Raw genomic sequence first — 17,528 nt, 5'->3', positions numbered from 1 at the left:
ATAGTTATACAACCAATTAAAAGTAAAAATCAACCACAATAATAAGTATCTAATATTGGTCTAAAACGAATTAATAAATAAACACCAGCAGTAACAAGAGTAGAAGAATGAACTAAAGCAGAAACAGGAGTAGGAGCTGCTATAGCAGCAGGAAGTCATGAAGAGAAAGGAATCTGAGCTCTCTTAGTTATAGCTGCTAAAACAATTAATATAGTAATGAGCTTTATTTCAAAAGAATTAGAAATAAAATCATAATAATAAATATAATTTCAACCACCAAAATTTAACATTCATGCAATAGAAATTAAAATAGCAACATCACCAATGTTATTAGAAAGTGCAGTTAATATACCAGCACTATAAGATTTTACATTTTGATAATAAATAACTAAACAATAAGAAACTAAACCAAAACCATCTCAACCTAATAAAATTCTAATTAAATTAGGACTAATAATTAAAAAACCTATAGAAAGAATAAATATTAAAACAATAATAATAAAACGATTTATATTCTTTTCACCAGATATATAATCCTCTCTATAATAAATAACCAAAGAAGATATATATATAACAAAAGATATAAAAATAAGAGATATTCAATCCAAAATTAAAGCTATAACAACTATAGAACTATTTAAATTGAAAAGCTCTCACTCAACAAAAACTCTATAATCAATTATTAAATAATAAATACCTAAAATAAAAATTATAGTTCTCGAAAAAAAACTTAAAGAACAAATAGAAAATAAATCACGGCCTAAGATGAAAAACTTCATATCATTGATTCCACAAAACAATATTTTTAATTAAAATTCTTAAGCAAACTAAAGAAAGAAATATTCACCCTTTAAACAGAGAATATTTAAATGCAATCAATGTAAAAGTAAAAGATGATATTCACGAAAATAACCAAGAGAACAAGTATAAACACCAGAATAATAATTTCCATGCTGAGAATAAGAATATATATACAAAGTATAAACAGCTCTAAAAAAAGATAAAAAAATCAAAGCAAAGAATCTAAAAGAAGATCAAGATATAATTCTATTTAATAATCTAATTTCACCTACCAAATTTAAAGAAGGAGGAGCAGCCATATTTGATGATCTTAAAAGAAATCATCATAAAGCCATTCTTGGCATCAAATTAATTATACCCTTGTTAATTAATAATCTTCGTCTACCTAAACGTTCATAAATAATATTAGATAAACAAAATAAACCAGAAGAACATAAACCATGACCAACCATTAGAGAAAGAGAACCTACACAACCTCATCAATTCATAGTCATCAATCCACCAATAACCATTCTTATATGAGCAACAGAAGAATATGCAATTAAAGACTTTAAATCAACCTGACGAAAACAAATAAATCTTACAATAACACCCCCAGATAAACCCAAAGATAATAAAAAATAATTAAACTTTAAACCCAAATAAGAAATAACCTTTATAACACGAAAAATACCATAACCACCTAACTTTAATAAAACACCAGCAAGAATCATTCTACCAGAAATAGGGGCCTCTACATGAGCCTTAGGAAGTTATAAATGAACCAAAAACATAGGTATCTTAACTAAAAAAGCCAAAATTATAAATACATAAAACATAAAATAATAAGAACCAAAATCAACTAATAAAGGAAAATATAAAGTATTAGAAAAATCATAAACCTTACATAAAACTAATAATAAAGGTAATCTAGCAACCAAAGTATAAAAAATTAAATAAACACCAGCCTGCAAACGCTCAGGTTGATAACCCCAACCCAAAATTAAAAGTAAAGTAGGAACTAATCTAGCCTCAAAAAAAATATAAAAAGAAAGAAGACTTAATCTAGCAAATGAACAGTAAAGCATAATTATTAAAATCAAAACCATAAAAACAAAAAAATTTGTATGATATGAACTTAAATAAACTGAACCTCTAGCAGTGATTATTAAAGAACAAATCCAAACACTAAGCAAAATTAAACTAAAAGAAAAATAATCAATACCAAAATAATATCTAATTATATTCAAATCAGCATATGAATAAACACAAATTATAAACACAAAACTCGACAGAAACATTAAAGAATGAACCAACCATCAACAATAATTTAATAAACAAAGAGGGATCAAAAAAATAGTTATAAATAAATACTTTAACATTAAGATAAACCAAAAGAATTTAAAAAATCATTACCATGAGAACGAATTATTGAAACTAAAATAGAAAGACCTAAAGCACCCTCACAAACAGAAAAAACTAAAAAAATAACAGGAAAAAAATAATCATTATCAAACTCAATAAGAAAAACAATAACTAATATAAATAAAGAAAGAACAATATATTCTAATCTCAAAAGAACCATTAATAAATGTTTACGTTTAGAAGAAAAAACATAAACACCAGCAAAATAAATCAATAAAGAAGTAAAAATAGAGAATATAAACATTAGTTTTAATAGTTTAAAAAAAACGCCGGTCTTGTAAACCGGAAATAAGTCCAGCCCCCACTTTTAAAACTTCAGAGGTGGAAAAGCTTCCATCATCGGTCCCCAAAACCGATATTTTAAATAAACTAACCCCTGAAATGATCAAAATAATAATTATATCATTATCAAATGTAATAAATATTAATTTTATTAAATTAAGACACCCAATATCAATAATGCTTTTTATTATCCTTCAAACCTTCCTAGTTGGATTAATAACAGGAACAATAATAGAAAGATATTGATTATCATATATTTTATTTTTAACATTTCTTGGTGGTATACTAGTATTATTTATTTACATTACAAGAATTGCATCAAACGAAATATTTCAGCCTAAATCAATTACTATAATTATTACATTAATAATGTGAGTATTTATCATTTCAATATTAATTATTCTAGATATATCTATATTTATAGACTTTTTCAAAAACACCGAAACTATAAATATTGATAATTCAATCAATTATCAAGAAATATCAATATCTTTAGAAAAATTATATAACAGACCAACATTCATTATTACAATAATAATAATAATTTATTTATTTTTAGCACTACTAGCAGTTGTTAAAATCACTAATATTTATCAGGGACCTATTCGTAAAATAAGATAATTACTAATGAATAAACCCTTATGATTAAGACATCCTTTAATTAAAATTATTAATAACTCTTTAATTGACTTACCTGCCCCAACAAATATTTCATTTTGATTAAATTTTGGATCCCTATTAGGGTTATGTTTGGTAATTCAAATCGTAACTGGACTATTTTTAGCTATACATTATACATCAAATATTGAAATAGCATTCAGTAGTGTAGTACACATCTGCCGAGACGTAAATAATGGTTGAATTATCCGAACCTTACATGCAAATGGAGCATCTATATTTTTTATTTGTATTTACTTACATGTAGGACGGGGAATTTACTACGGATCTTATATATATATATATACATACCTGAATAATTGGTACAGTGATTTTATTTTTAGTTATAGCAACTGCATTTATAGGATATGTCTTACCCTGAGGCCAAATATCTTTTTGAGGTGCAACAGTAATTACTAATTTATTATCAGCAATCCCATACTTAGGAACAGATTTAGTCCAATGAGTATGAGGAGGATTCGCTGTTGATAATGCAACATTAAATCGATTCTTCACATTCCATTTTGTATTACCATTTATTATTGCTGCTATAGCAGCAATTCATTTATTTTTTCTTCACCAAACAGGATCTAATAATCCTCTTGGACTAAATGGAGATATTGAAAAAATTCCATTCCATCCATACTTTACCTTTAAGGATTCTATTACATTTGTAATAATAACATCATTATTAATTATACTATGTTTAATCAATCCTTACCTATTAGGAGATCCAGATAACTTTGTACCTGCCAACCCATTAGTAACACCAGTTCACATTCAACCAGAGTGATATTTCCTATTTGCATATGCAATTCTACGATCTACTATCCCTAATAAATTAGGACGTGTTATTGCATTATTTTTATCAATTAGAATCTTAATAATTTTACCATTTTATAATAAAACACCATTCCGAGGCATTCAATTTTACCCTATTAATCAAATTTTATTCTGAATTATAGTAGTTGTTGTATGCTTACTAACGTGAATTGGTAAACGACCTGTTGAAGAACCTTATATTATAACAGGTCAAATCTTAACAATTATCTACTTTACATATTTCTTAATTAATGTCCATGTCGCAAACGCATGAGATAAATTAATTAAGGAATAAAGTTAATTAGCTTAGGAAACGCATATGTTTTGAAAACATAAAATTAGAAGTTTAACTCTTCTATTAACTTTTCTCAAAAAATTTCACTAAACAAATGAGATAAATAAAATCTTTAAACCAACAAAGAAAATAAAAAATTCAAAGATAAAGGTAAAAAACTTTTTCAAGCTAAGTACATTAGTTTATCATAATGAAACCGTGGTAATGTTCCACGAACCCAAATAAAACCAAAAGATATAATAGCAAGCTTAATAAAAAATATAAAAGAATAAAAATCACCACCTAAAAGAATTAAAGCCAATAATATTCTTATGAAGACAATTCTAGTATATTCAGCTAAAAAAATTAAAGTAAAACCACTCGCACCATACTCAATATTAAATCCTGAAACTAACTCAGATTCCCCTTCAGCAAAATCAAAAGGAGTACGATTAGTTTCAGCTAAACAAGAAGCAAAACAAGCTAAAGCTAAAGGAAAAGAAATAATAATAAATCAACAATAAAGCTGATAGTTTATAAAATCAAAAATATTAAAACTACCAATTAAAATAATTAAACACAATATAATTAAAGCTAAACTAACTTCATAAGAAATTGTTTGAGCAACAGAGCGAAGAGAACCTAATATGAATAATTTGAATTAGAAGATCAACCAGTAATTATAACAGTATAAACACCTAATGTAGTACAACATAAAAAAAATAAAAATCCATAAGAAAAAGAACACATATAAGTTAAATAAGGAAAAATTACTCAAACGGCTAAAGAAATCATTAAATTAAAAACAGGGGAAAAATAATAAAGTAGGTAATTAGATATAATAGGAATTGGCTGCTCCTTACAAATTAACTTAATAGCATCTCTAAATGGCTGAGGAATCCCAACAAAACCTACCTTATTTGGACCCTTTCGAATCTGAATATAACCTAAAACCTTACGCTCTAATAAAGTTAAAAAGGCAACACTAATTAAAACACAAATAACCAATAAAAGAAAATTCAAAATAAATATAAATAAATCGTAAAGTATCAATACTATTTGTAGAAAAAAATCTACATAAATGAATTCTAAATTCAACACATTAATCTGTCAAAATAGTAAATAAATTAATATTAATCAATATAACAAAAAATATTTTAACCATATGGTCCTTTCGTACTAATATGGATTAATAATCTTAGGATAGAAACCGACCTGGCTCACGCCGGTCTGAACTCAGATCAAGTAAGAATTTTAAGGTCGAACAGTCCTAATCATTGGGCTCCTGCACCCAAAATTTTTCTTAATCCAACATCGAGGTCGCAATCTGCTTTGTCGATATGAGCTCTCAAAAACAATTACGCTGTTATCCCTAAGGTAACTTAATCTTATGATCATAACTTATGGATCAAAATAACAAACATAAATAAATGATATAATAATGAAGAGTTTATCTATTCTTCATGTCACCCCAACAAAACATCATCATTAAATATAGAAAGACAAACAAAAAACTATATAAAAGTAAAATGTCAAGCTCTATAGGGTCTTCTCGTCCTAAAGAAGAATTTAAGCCTTTTGACTCAAAAGTTAAATTCAAAAATTTATTAAGAGACAGTTGATTTCTCGTCAAGCCATTCATTCCAGCCACTAATTAAGAGACTAATGATTATGCTACCTTTGCACGGTCAATATACCGCGGCTCTTTAAAAATACGCACAGTGAGCAGGCCAGACCTCAAAGTATAAACAAGAGGACATGTTTTTGATAAACAGGCGGAAATCAATTTTGCCTAGTTCCTTATAATAAGTTCACAAGGTAAAAATTTCATAGAAATAAATATACTAATTCTATCATTATTACAAAAATATTAAAATTAAATTAATAATCTTAATAAAAAACCAAAAATATTTATAAAATCAAAATAAAAAATAATGAACTGAAACATATTCTTAAAGATAGCTGGTTTAAAGCTTACTATTATATTTCTATAAAATATATTATAGGTTATTAACTTCAAAGCTTATCCCTTAAAGAATAAATAAATTAATATTTTACTTAAAAAATTAAATAAAAACAAATAACTTTAAAAAATTAAATTTTTTCTTAAGAAACTAGATATCTTGGGAAACGATTAACATCTCATTTCTATAAATATTTTAACAATAATTATGATACATTAACTATAAATTATTTATAAATCAACCCAAATCGAGACAAGTAAAATAAATACTAAAATTTTGATAAACCCTGATACAAAAGGTACAATAATAAAATCTACTTAAAAAAATTTAAAATAATATTTCATAAAACACTTACATTACCAATACACTATAATTTAAAAAATCAATTCTATAAAATATACTAAGACAAAAATACAATAAAATTATTTATATTAAATAATTAAATAAACAAAAAATAAATATAATAAAATAAATAATCAAGATATCCTGATTTGCACAGAAAAATTTTCAGAGTAAATGAAACACTTTACTAATAAGTTATATCTTGAAACTCTTCCTAGATACACTTTCCAGTACATCTACTATGTTACGACTTATCTCATCTAAATTGAAGCTACTTTAAAATAGAATAGAATAATCAATAATGAGAGCGACGGGTGATGTGTACACATCTCAGATCCAATATCAGTTAAATTAAATAAATTAAATTACTATCAAATCCACCTTCATTAACAGTATTTCACTATCAAACCTGTTATAAACAAAAATCTATTGTAACCCACCTCCTCTTAACTATAAGCTGCACCTTGACCTGAAATATTTTATAATTATAAATCTTGAGAATTATTATATCATTATATTATTATTATATTATTATTATTATTATAAATCAAGAAAAACAATTCTAATTCTATCCACAAGAGATTTCATTAGATTTATTATTCCAATAATTGTTATAATCCTGGCAACAACACTATCAAAAAAATTAATTAATGATCGAGAAAAAAGATCACCATTTGAATGTGGGTTTGATCCAAAAAGATCAGCACGAATACCATTCTCACTACGATTCTTCCTAATCGCAGTAATCTTTTTAATTTTTGATGTAGAAATTGCACTTATTCTACCAATTGTAATTATTTTTAAAACATCAGACATTATAATCTGAACAGTATCAACAATATTTTTTATTCTAGTTCTACTAGGTGGACTATACCATGAATGAAATCAAGGAGCATTACAATGAGCAGAATAAAGGGTTGTAGTTAAACATAACATTTGGGTTGCATTCAAAAAGTATTGATAATATCAATCAACCTTAAATAGAATAAGAAGCGAAATATTGCAGTCAGTTTCGACCTGGAAGATTGGTATATACTACCCTTATTCTTATTAATTGAAGCCAAAAAGAGGCGTATTACTGTTAATAATATAATTGAACAATAATAGTTCCAATTAAGGAAATGTAAAGCCAATATGAAAGCTGCTAACTTTTTATATTAGCGGTTAAACTCCGTTAACATTTCTAAAATTTATATAGTTTAAATAAAACATTACATTTTCACTGTAAAAATAATATATCTATATTTATAAATACCTAAAAGTAAAAATACTTCCTTAACATCTTCAGTGTCACGCTCTAATTATAAGCTATTTAAGTAAACGAAAAATAATATTACCAAAATAAATATTCAAAAAATAAAAGTTAAAAGATAAATCTTGAAATTAGAATCATATCAACCTTGAATATAACCAATTAAATAAATAAAAAATCTATATAAACCTTGACCAACAACTAATTCACCCCAACCATAATCAAATGACTTAGATGAATAATAACCTATTTTTAAAGGAATATATCTAATAAACTTAGTTGAAAGAAAAGGTATAAATCATATAGAACCAGCAAATCTGACAAAAGAAAGTATACTTAAAGAAAATAAATTATGAGAAAAATCAAAATTAGAAATAAGATAACCTAAATAAGCACCTAAAATAACAACTGTAATAGTTAAAAACTTTAAATAATAAGGTAAAGCAATCACATGAGGAATAGGAAAAATTAATCAAGATAAAAGACTACCACCAAAAACAGCAACAAACAATAGACCAATTATTCCAAATGAAATATAATAACCCTTATCATCAAAAGAAAATCTAGAAAAAAATTATTATCATCAGATATTGAATAATAAAACAAAGGAAAAGAATAAGAAGCAGTTAAACCAGTAGAAAAAAAATAAAGAAAAAGAATTAAACAATCAATTCATCGTAAACAAACCATCTCAAGAATTAAATCCTTTGAATAAAATCCCGCTAAAAAAGGTATTCCACACAAAGATAAACTAGAAACATTAAAACAAACTGAAGTTAAAGGTATGAAATTAACAATTGATCCTATAAAACTAATATCCTGAGAATCCTTCAAATTATGAATTATTGAACCTGCACATATAAATAATAATGCCTTAAATAAAGCATGAGCCAATAAATGAAAAAATGCAAGCTTTGGATAACCCATAGCCCAAATTCTTATTATTAAAGCAAGTTGTCTTAAAGTAGAAAGAGCAATAATCTTCTTCAAATCAAATTCAAAATTAGCACCCAAACCAGCCATAAATATAGTTATACAACCAATTAAAAGTAAAAATCAACCACAATTATAAGTATCTAATATTGGTCTAAAACGAATTAATAAATAAACACCAGCAGTAACAAGAGTAGAAGAATGAACTAAAGCAGAAACAGGAGTAGGAGCTGCTATAGCAGCAGGAAGTCATGAAGAGAAAGGAATCTGAGCTCTCTTAGTTATAGCTGCTAAAACAATTAATATAGTAATGAGCTTTATTTCAAAAGAATTAGAAATAAAATCATAATAATAAATATAATTTCAACCACCAAAATTTAACATTCATGCAATAGAAATTAAAATAGCAACATCACCAATACGATTAGAAAGTGCATTTAATATACCAGCATTATAAGATTTTACATTTTGATAATAAATAACTAAACAATAAGAAACTAAACCTAAACCATCTCAACCTAATAAAATTCTAATTAAATTAGGACTAATAATTAAAAAACCTATAGAAAGAATAAATATTAAAACAATAATAATAAAACGATTTATATTCTTTTCACCAAATATATAATCCTCTCTATAATAAATAACCAAAGAAGAAATATATATAACAAAAGAAATAAAAATAAGAGATATTAAATCCAAAATTAAAGTTATAACAACTATAGAACCATTTAAATTGAAAAGCTCTCACTCAACAAAAACTCTATAATCAATTATTTAATAATAAATACCTAAAATAAAAATTATAGTTCTCGAAAAAAACAAAGAAAAAAAACTCAAAGAACAAATAGAAAGTAAATTCACGGCCTAAGATGAAAAACTTCATATCATTGATTCCACAAAACAATATTTTTAATTAAAATACTTAAGCAAACTAAACAAAGAAATATTCACCCTTTAAACAGAGAATATTTAAATGCAATCAATGTAAAAGTAAAAGATGATATTCACGAAAATAACCAAGAGAACAAGTATAAACACCAGAATAATAATTTCCATGCTGAGAATAAGAATATATATACAAAGTATAAACAGCTCTAAAAAAAGATAAAAAAATCAAAGCAAAGAATCTAAAAGAAGATCAAGATATAATTCTATTTAATAATCTAATTTCACCTACCAAATTTAAAGAAGGAGGAGCAGCCATATTTGATGATCCTAAAAGAAATCATCATAAAGCCATTCTTGGCATCAAATTAATTATACCCTTGTTAATTAATAATCTTCGTCTACCTAAACGTTCATAAATAATATTAGATAAACAAAATAAACCAGAAGAACATAAACCATGACCAACCATTAGAGAAAGAGAACCTACACAACCTCATCAATTCATAGTCATCAATCCACCAATAACCATTCTTATATGAGCAACAGAAGAATATGCAATTAAAGACTTTAAATCAACCTGACGAAAACAAATAAATCTTACAATAACACCCCCGGTTAAACCCAAAGATAATCAAAAATAATTAAACTTTAAACCCAAATAAGAAATAACCTTTATAACACGAAAAATACCATAACCACCTAACTTTAATAAAACACCAGCAAGAATCATTCTACCTGAAATAGGGGCCTCTACATGAGCCTTAGGAAGTCATAAATGAACCAAAAACATAGGTATCTTAACTAAAAAAGCCAAAATTATAAATACATAAAACATAAAATAATAAGAACCAAAATCAACTAATAAAGGAAAATATAAAGTATTAGAAAAATCATAAACCTTAAATAAAACTAATAATAAAGGTAATCTAGCAACCAAAGTATAAAAAATTAAATAAACACCAGCCTGCAAACGCTCAGGTTGATAACCCCAACCCAAAATTAAAAGTAAAGTAGGAACTAATCTAGCCTCAAAAAAAATATAAAAAGAAAGAAGACTTAATCTAGCAAATGAACAGTAAAGCATAATTATTAAAATCAAAACCATAAAAACAAAAAAATTAGAATGATATGAACTTAAATAAACTGAACCTCTAGCAGTGATTATTAAAGAACAAATCCAAAAACTAAGCAAAATAAAACTAAAAGAAAAATAATCAATACCAAAATAATATCTAATTATATTCAAATCAGCATATGAATAAACACAAATTATAAACACAAAACTCGACAGAAACATTAAAGAATGAACCAACCATCAATAATTATTTAATAAACAAAGAGGGATCAAAAAATAGTTATAAATAAATACTTTAACATAAAGATAAACCAAAAGAATTAAAAAAATCATCACCATGAAAACAAATTATTGAAACTAAAATAGAAAGACCTAAAGCACCCTCACAAACAGAAAATACTAAAAAAATAACAGGAAAAAAATAATCATTATCAAACTCAATAAGAGAAACAATAACTAATATAAATAAAGAAAGAACAATATATTCTAATCTCAAAAGAACCATTAATAAATGTTTACGTTTCGAAGAAAAAACATAAACCCCAGCAAAATAAATCAATAAAGAACTAAAAATAGAGAATATAAACATTAGTTTTAATGGTTTAAAAAAAACGCCGGTCTTGTAAACCGGAAATAAGTCCAGCCCCCACTTTTAAAACTTCAGAGGTGGAAAAGCTTCCATCATCGGTCCCCAAAACCGATATTTTAAATAAACTAACCCCTGAAATGATCAAAATAATAATTATATCATTATCAAATGAAATAAATATTAATTTTATTAAATTAAGACACCCAATATCAATAATGCTTTTTATTATCCTTAAAACCTTCCTAGTTGGATTGATAACAGGAACAATAATAGAAAGATATTGATTATCATATATTTTATTTTTAACATTTCTTGGTGGTACGCTAGTATTATTTATTTACATTACAAGAATTGCATCAAACGAAATATTTCAGCCTAAATCAATTACTATAATTATTACATTAATAATGTGAGTATTTATCATATCAATATTAATTATTCTAGATATATCTATATTTATAGACTTTTTCAAAAACACCAAAACTATAAATATTGATAATTCAATCAATTATCAAGAAATAACAATATCTTTAGAAAAATTATATAACAGACCAACATTCATTATTACAATAATAATAATAATTTATTTATTTTTAGCACTACTAGCAGTTGTTAAAATCACTAATATTTATCAGGGACCTATTCGTAAAATAAGATAATTACTAATGAATAAACCCTTACGATTAAGACATCTTTTAATTAAAATTATTAATAACTCTTTAATTGACTTACCTGCCCCAACAAATACTTCATTTTGATTAAATTTTGGATCCCTATTAGGGTTATGTTTGGTAATTCAAATCGTAACTGGACTATTTTTAGCTATACATTATACATCAAATATTGAAATAGCATTCAGTAGTGTAGTACACATCTGCCGAGACGTAAATAATGGTTGAGTTATCCGAACCTTACATGCAAATGGAGCATCTATATTTTTTATTTGTATTTACTTACATGTAGGACGGGGAATTTACTACGGATCTTATATATATATATACATACCTGAATAATTGGTACAGTGATTTTATTTTTAGTTATAGCAACTGCATTTATAGGATATGTCTTACCCTGAGGCCAAATATCTTTTTGAGGTGCAACAGTAATTACTAATTTATTATCAGCAATCCCATACCAGATTTAGTCCAATGAGTATGAGGAGGATTCGCTGTTGATAATGCAACATTAAATCGATTCTTCACATTCCATTTTGTATTACCATTTATTATTGCTGCTATAGCAGCAATTCATTTATTTTTTCTTCACCAAACAGGATCTAATAATCCTCTTGGACTAAATGGAGATATTGAAAAAATTCCATTCCATCCATACTTTACCTTTAAGGATTCTATTACATTTGTAATAATAACATCATTATTAATTATACTATGTTTAATCAATCCTTACCTATTAGGAGATCCAGATAACATTGTATTTGCCAACCCATTAGTAACACCAGTTCACATTCAACCAGAGTGATATTTCCTATTTGCATATGCAATTCTACGATCTATCCCTAATAAATTAGGAGGTGTTATTGCATTATTTTTATCAATTAGAATCTTAATAATTTTACCATTTTACCATTTTAAAGAATGAACCAACCATCAATAATTATTTAATAAACAAAGAGGGATCAAAAAATAGTTATAAATAAATACTTTAACATAAAGATAAACCAAAAGAATTAAAAAAATCATCACCATGAAAACGAATTATTGAAACTAAAATAGAAAGACCTAAAGCACCCTCACAAACAGAAAATACTAAAAAAATAACAGGAAAAAAATAATCATTATCAAACTCAATAAGAGAAACAATAACTAATATAAATAAAGAAAGAACAATATATTCTAATCTCAAAAGAACCATTAATAAATGTTTACGTTTAGAAGAAAAAACATAAACACCAGCAAAATAAATCAATAAAGAACTAAAAATAGAGAATATAAACATTAGTTTTAATGGTTTAAAAAAAACGCCGGTCTTGTAAACCGGAAATAAGTCCAGCCCCCACTTTTAAAACTTCAGAGGTGGAAAAGCTTCCATCATCGGTCCCCAAAACCGATATTTTAAATAAACTAACCCCTGAAATGATCAAAATAATAATTATATCATTATCAAATGAAATAAATATTAATTTTATTAAATTAAGACACCCAATATCAATAATGCTTTTTATTATCCTTAAAACCTTCCTAGTTGGATTGATAACAGGAACAATAATAGAAAGATATTGATTATCATATATTTTATTTTTAACATTTCTTGGTGGTACGCTAGTATTATTTATTTACATTACAAGAATTGCATCAAACGAAATATTTCAGCCTAAATCAATTACTATAATTATTACATTAATAATGTGAGTATTTATCATATCAATATTAATTATTCTAGATATATCTATATTTATAGACTTTTTCAAAAACACCAAAACTATAAATATTGATAATTCAATCAATTATCAAGAAATAACAATATCTTTAGAAAAATTATATAACAGACCAACATTCATTATTACAACAATAATAATAATTTATTTATTTTTAGCACTACTAGCAGTTGTTAAAATCACTAATATTTATCAGGGACCTATTCGTAAAATAAGATAATTACTAATGAATAAACCCTTACGATTAAGACATCTTTTAATTAAAATTATTAATAACTCTTTAATTGACTTACCTGCCCCAACAAATACTTCATTTTGATTAAATTTTGGATCCCTATTAGGGTTATGTTTGGTAATTCAAATCGTAACTGGACTATTTTTAGCTATACATTATACATCAAATATTGAAATAGCATTCAGTAGTGTAGTACACATCTGCCGAGACGTAAATAATGGTTGAATTATCCGAACCTTACATGCAAATGGAGCATCTATATTTTTTATTTGTATTTACTTACATGTAGGACGGGGAATTTACTACGGATCTTATATATATATATACATACCTGAATAATTGGTACAGTGATTTTATTTTTAGTTATAGCAACTGCATTTATAGGATATGTCTTACCCTGAGGCCAAATATCTTTTTGAGGTGCAACAGTAATTACTAATTTATTATCAGCAATCCCATACCAGATTTAGTCCAATGAGTATGAGGAGGATTCGCTGTTGATAATGCAACATTAAATCGATTCTTCACATTCCATTTTGTATTACCATTTATTATTGCTGCTATAGCAGCAATTCATTTATTTTTTCTTCACCAAACAGGATCTAATAATCCTCTTGGACTAAATGGAGATATTGAAAAAATTCCATTCCATCCATACTTTACCTTTAAGGATTCTATTACATTTGTAATAATAACATCATTATTAATTATACTATGTTTAATCAATCCTTACCTATTAGGAGATCCAGATAACATTGTATTTGCCAACCCATTAGTAACACCAGTTCACATTCAACCAGAGTGATATTTCCTATTTGCATATGCAATTCTACGATCTATCCCTAATAAATTAGGAGGTGTTATTGCATTATTTTTATCAATTAGAATCTTAATAATTTTACCATTTTATAATAAAACACCATTCCGAGGCATTCAATTTTACCCTATTAATCAAATTTTATTCTGAATTATAGTAGTTGTTGTATGCTTACTAACGTGAATTGGTAAACGACCTGTTGAAGAACCTTATATTATAACAGGTCAAATCTTAACAATTACCTACTTTACATATTTCTTAATTAATGTCCATGTCGCAAACGCATGAGGTAAATTAATTAAGGAATAAAGTTATTTAGCTTAGGAAAAGCATATGTTTTGAAAACATAAAATTAGAAGTTTAACTCTTCTATTAACTTTTCTCAAAAAATTTCACTAAACAAATGAGATAAATAAAATCTTTAAACCAACAAAGAAAATAAAAAAATTCAAAGATAAAGGTAAAAAACTTTTTCAAGCTAAGTACATTAATTTATCATAATGAAACCGTGGTAATGTTCCACGAACCCAAATAAAACCAAAAGATATAATAGCAAGCTTAATAAAAAATATAAAAGAATAAAAATCACCACCTAAAAAAATTAAAGCCAATAATATTCTTATGAAGACAATTCTAGTATATTCAGCTAAAAAAATTAAAGTAAAACCACCCGCACCATACTCAATATTAAATCCTGAAACTAACTCAGATTCCCCTTCAGCAAAATCAAAAGGAGTACGATTAGTTTCAGCTAAACAAGAAGCAAAACAAGCTAAAGCTAAAGGAAAAGAAATAATAATAAATCAACAATAAAGCTGACAGTTTATAAAATCAAACATATTAAAACTACCAATTAAAATAATTAAACACAATAAAATTAAAGCTAAACTAACTTCATAAGAAATTGTTTGAGCAACAGAACGAAGAGAACCTAATAATGAATAATTTGAATTAGAAGATCAACCAGCAATTATAACAGTATAAACACCTAACCTAGTACAAGAAAAAAAAAATTCCATAAGAAAAAGAACACATATAAGTTAAATAAGGAAAAATTACTCAAACGGCTAAAGAAATCATTAAATTAAAAACAGGGGAAAAATAATGAAGTAGGTAATTAGATATAATAGGAATTGGCTGCTCCTTACAAATTAACTTAATAGCATCTCTAAATGGCTGAGGAATCCCAACAAAACCTACCTTATTTGGACCCTTTCGAATCTGAATATAACCTAAAACCTTACGCTCTAATAAAGTTAAAAAGGCAACACTAATTAAAACACAGATAACCAATAAAAGAAAATTCAAAATAAATATAATTAAATCATAAAGTATCAATACTATTTGTAGAAAAAAATCTACATAAATGAATTCTAAATTCAACACATTAATCTGTCAAAATAGTAAATAAATTAATATTAATCAATATAACAAAAAATATTTTAACCATATGGTCCTTTCGTACTAATATGGATTAGTAATCTTAGGATAGAAACCGACCTGGCTCACGCCGGTCTGAACTCAGATCAAGTAAGAATTTAAAGGTCGAACAGACCTAATCATTGGGCTCCTGCACCCAAAATTTTTCTTAATCCAACATCGAGGTCGCAATCTGCTTTGTCGATATGAGCTCTCAAAGACAATTACGCTGTTATCCCTAAGGTAACTTAATCTTATGATCATAAATTATGGATCGAAATAACAAACATAAATAAATGATATAATAATGAAGAGTTTATCTATTCTTCATGTCACCCCAACAAAACATCATCATTAAATATAGAAGGATAAACAAAAAACTATATAAAAGTAAAATGTCAAGCTCTATAGGGTCTTCTCGTCCTAAAGAAGAATTTAAGCCTTTTGACTCAATAGTTAAATTCAAAAAATTATTAAGAGACAGTTGATTTCTCGTCAAGCCATTCATTCCCGCCACTAATTAAGAGACTAATGATTATGCTACCTTTGCACGGTCAAAATACCGCGGCTCTTTAAAAATACGCTCAGTGAGCAGGCCAGACCTCAAAGTATAAACAAGAGGACATCTTTTGATAAACAGGCGGAAATCAATTTTGCCTAGTTCCTTTTAATAAGTTCACAAGGTAAAAATTGCATACAAATAAATATACTAATTCTATCATTATTACAAAAATTTTAAAAGTAAATTAATAATCTTAATAAAAAACCTAAAATATTTATAAAATCAAAATAAAAAATAATGAACTAAAACGTATTCTTAAAGATAGCTGGTTTAAAGCTTACTATTATATTTCTATAAAATAAATTATAGGTTATTAACTTCAAAGCTTATCCCTTAAAGAATAAATAAGTTAATATTTTTACTTAAAAAATTAAATAAAAACATATAACTTTAAAAAATTAAATTTTTTCTTAAGAAACTAGATATCTTGGGAAACGATTAATATCTCATTTCTATAAATAATTTAATAATAATTATGATACATTAACTATAAATTATTTATAAATCAACCCAAATCGAGACAAGTAAAATAAATACTAAAATTTTGATAAACCCTGATACAAAAGGTACAATAAATAAAATCTACTTAAAAAATTAAAAATAATATTTCATAAAACACTTACATTACCAATACACTATAATCTAAAAAATCAATTCTATAAAATATACTAAGACAAAAATACAATAAAATTATTTATATTAAATAATTAAATAAACAAAAAATAAATATAATAAAATAAATAATCAAGATATCCTGATTTGCACAGAAAAACTCTCAGTGTAAATGAAACACTTTACTAATAAGTTATATCTT

At 25.7% G+C, this 17,528-nt stretch overlaps 1 protein-coding gene and 1 long non-coding RNA gene across 3 annotated transcripts in view; one reads left to right on the top strand and one right to left on the bottom strand.

Moving 5' to 3' along the window:
• The window catches only part of LOC126293624 (uncharacterized), a 201,222-nt gene that overhangs the window by 163,890 nt on the left and 19,804 nt on the right, over positions 1 to 17,528 (top strand). The window lies entirely within an intron of this gene.
• LOC126293629 (uncharacterized) lies at positions 5,360 to 16,829 on the bottom strand. The gene is made up of 2 exons (XR_007552324.1): positions 16,234 to 16,829; positions 5,360 to 5,455 (listed from the first exon to the last, which is right to left on the bottom strand). It is a non-coding gene; the product is annotated as an uncharacterized LOC126293629 (long non-coding RNA).

The sequence above is a fragment of the Schistocerca gregaria genome, chromosome 10 (genome assembly GCF_023897955.1).
Source record: "Schistocerca gregaria isolate iqSchGreg1 chromosome 10, iqSchGreg1.2, whole genome shotgun sequence".
Lineage (NCBI taxonomy): Eukaryota > Metazoa > Arthropoda > Insecta > Orthoptera > Acrididae > Schistocerca > Schistocerca gregaria.
This window is presented reverse-complemented; position numbering and strand designations above follow the sequence as displayed.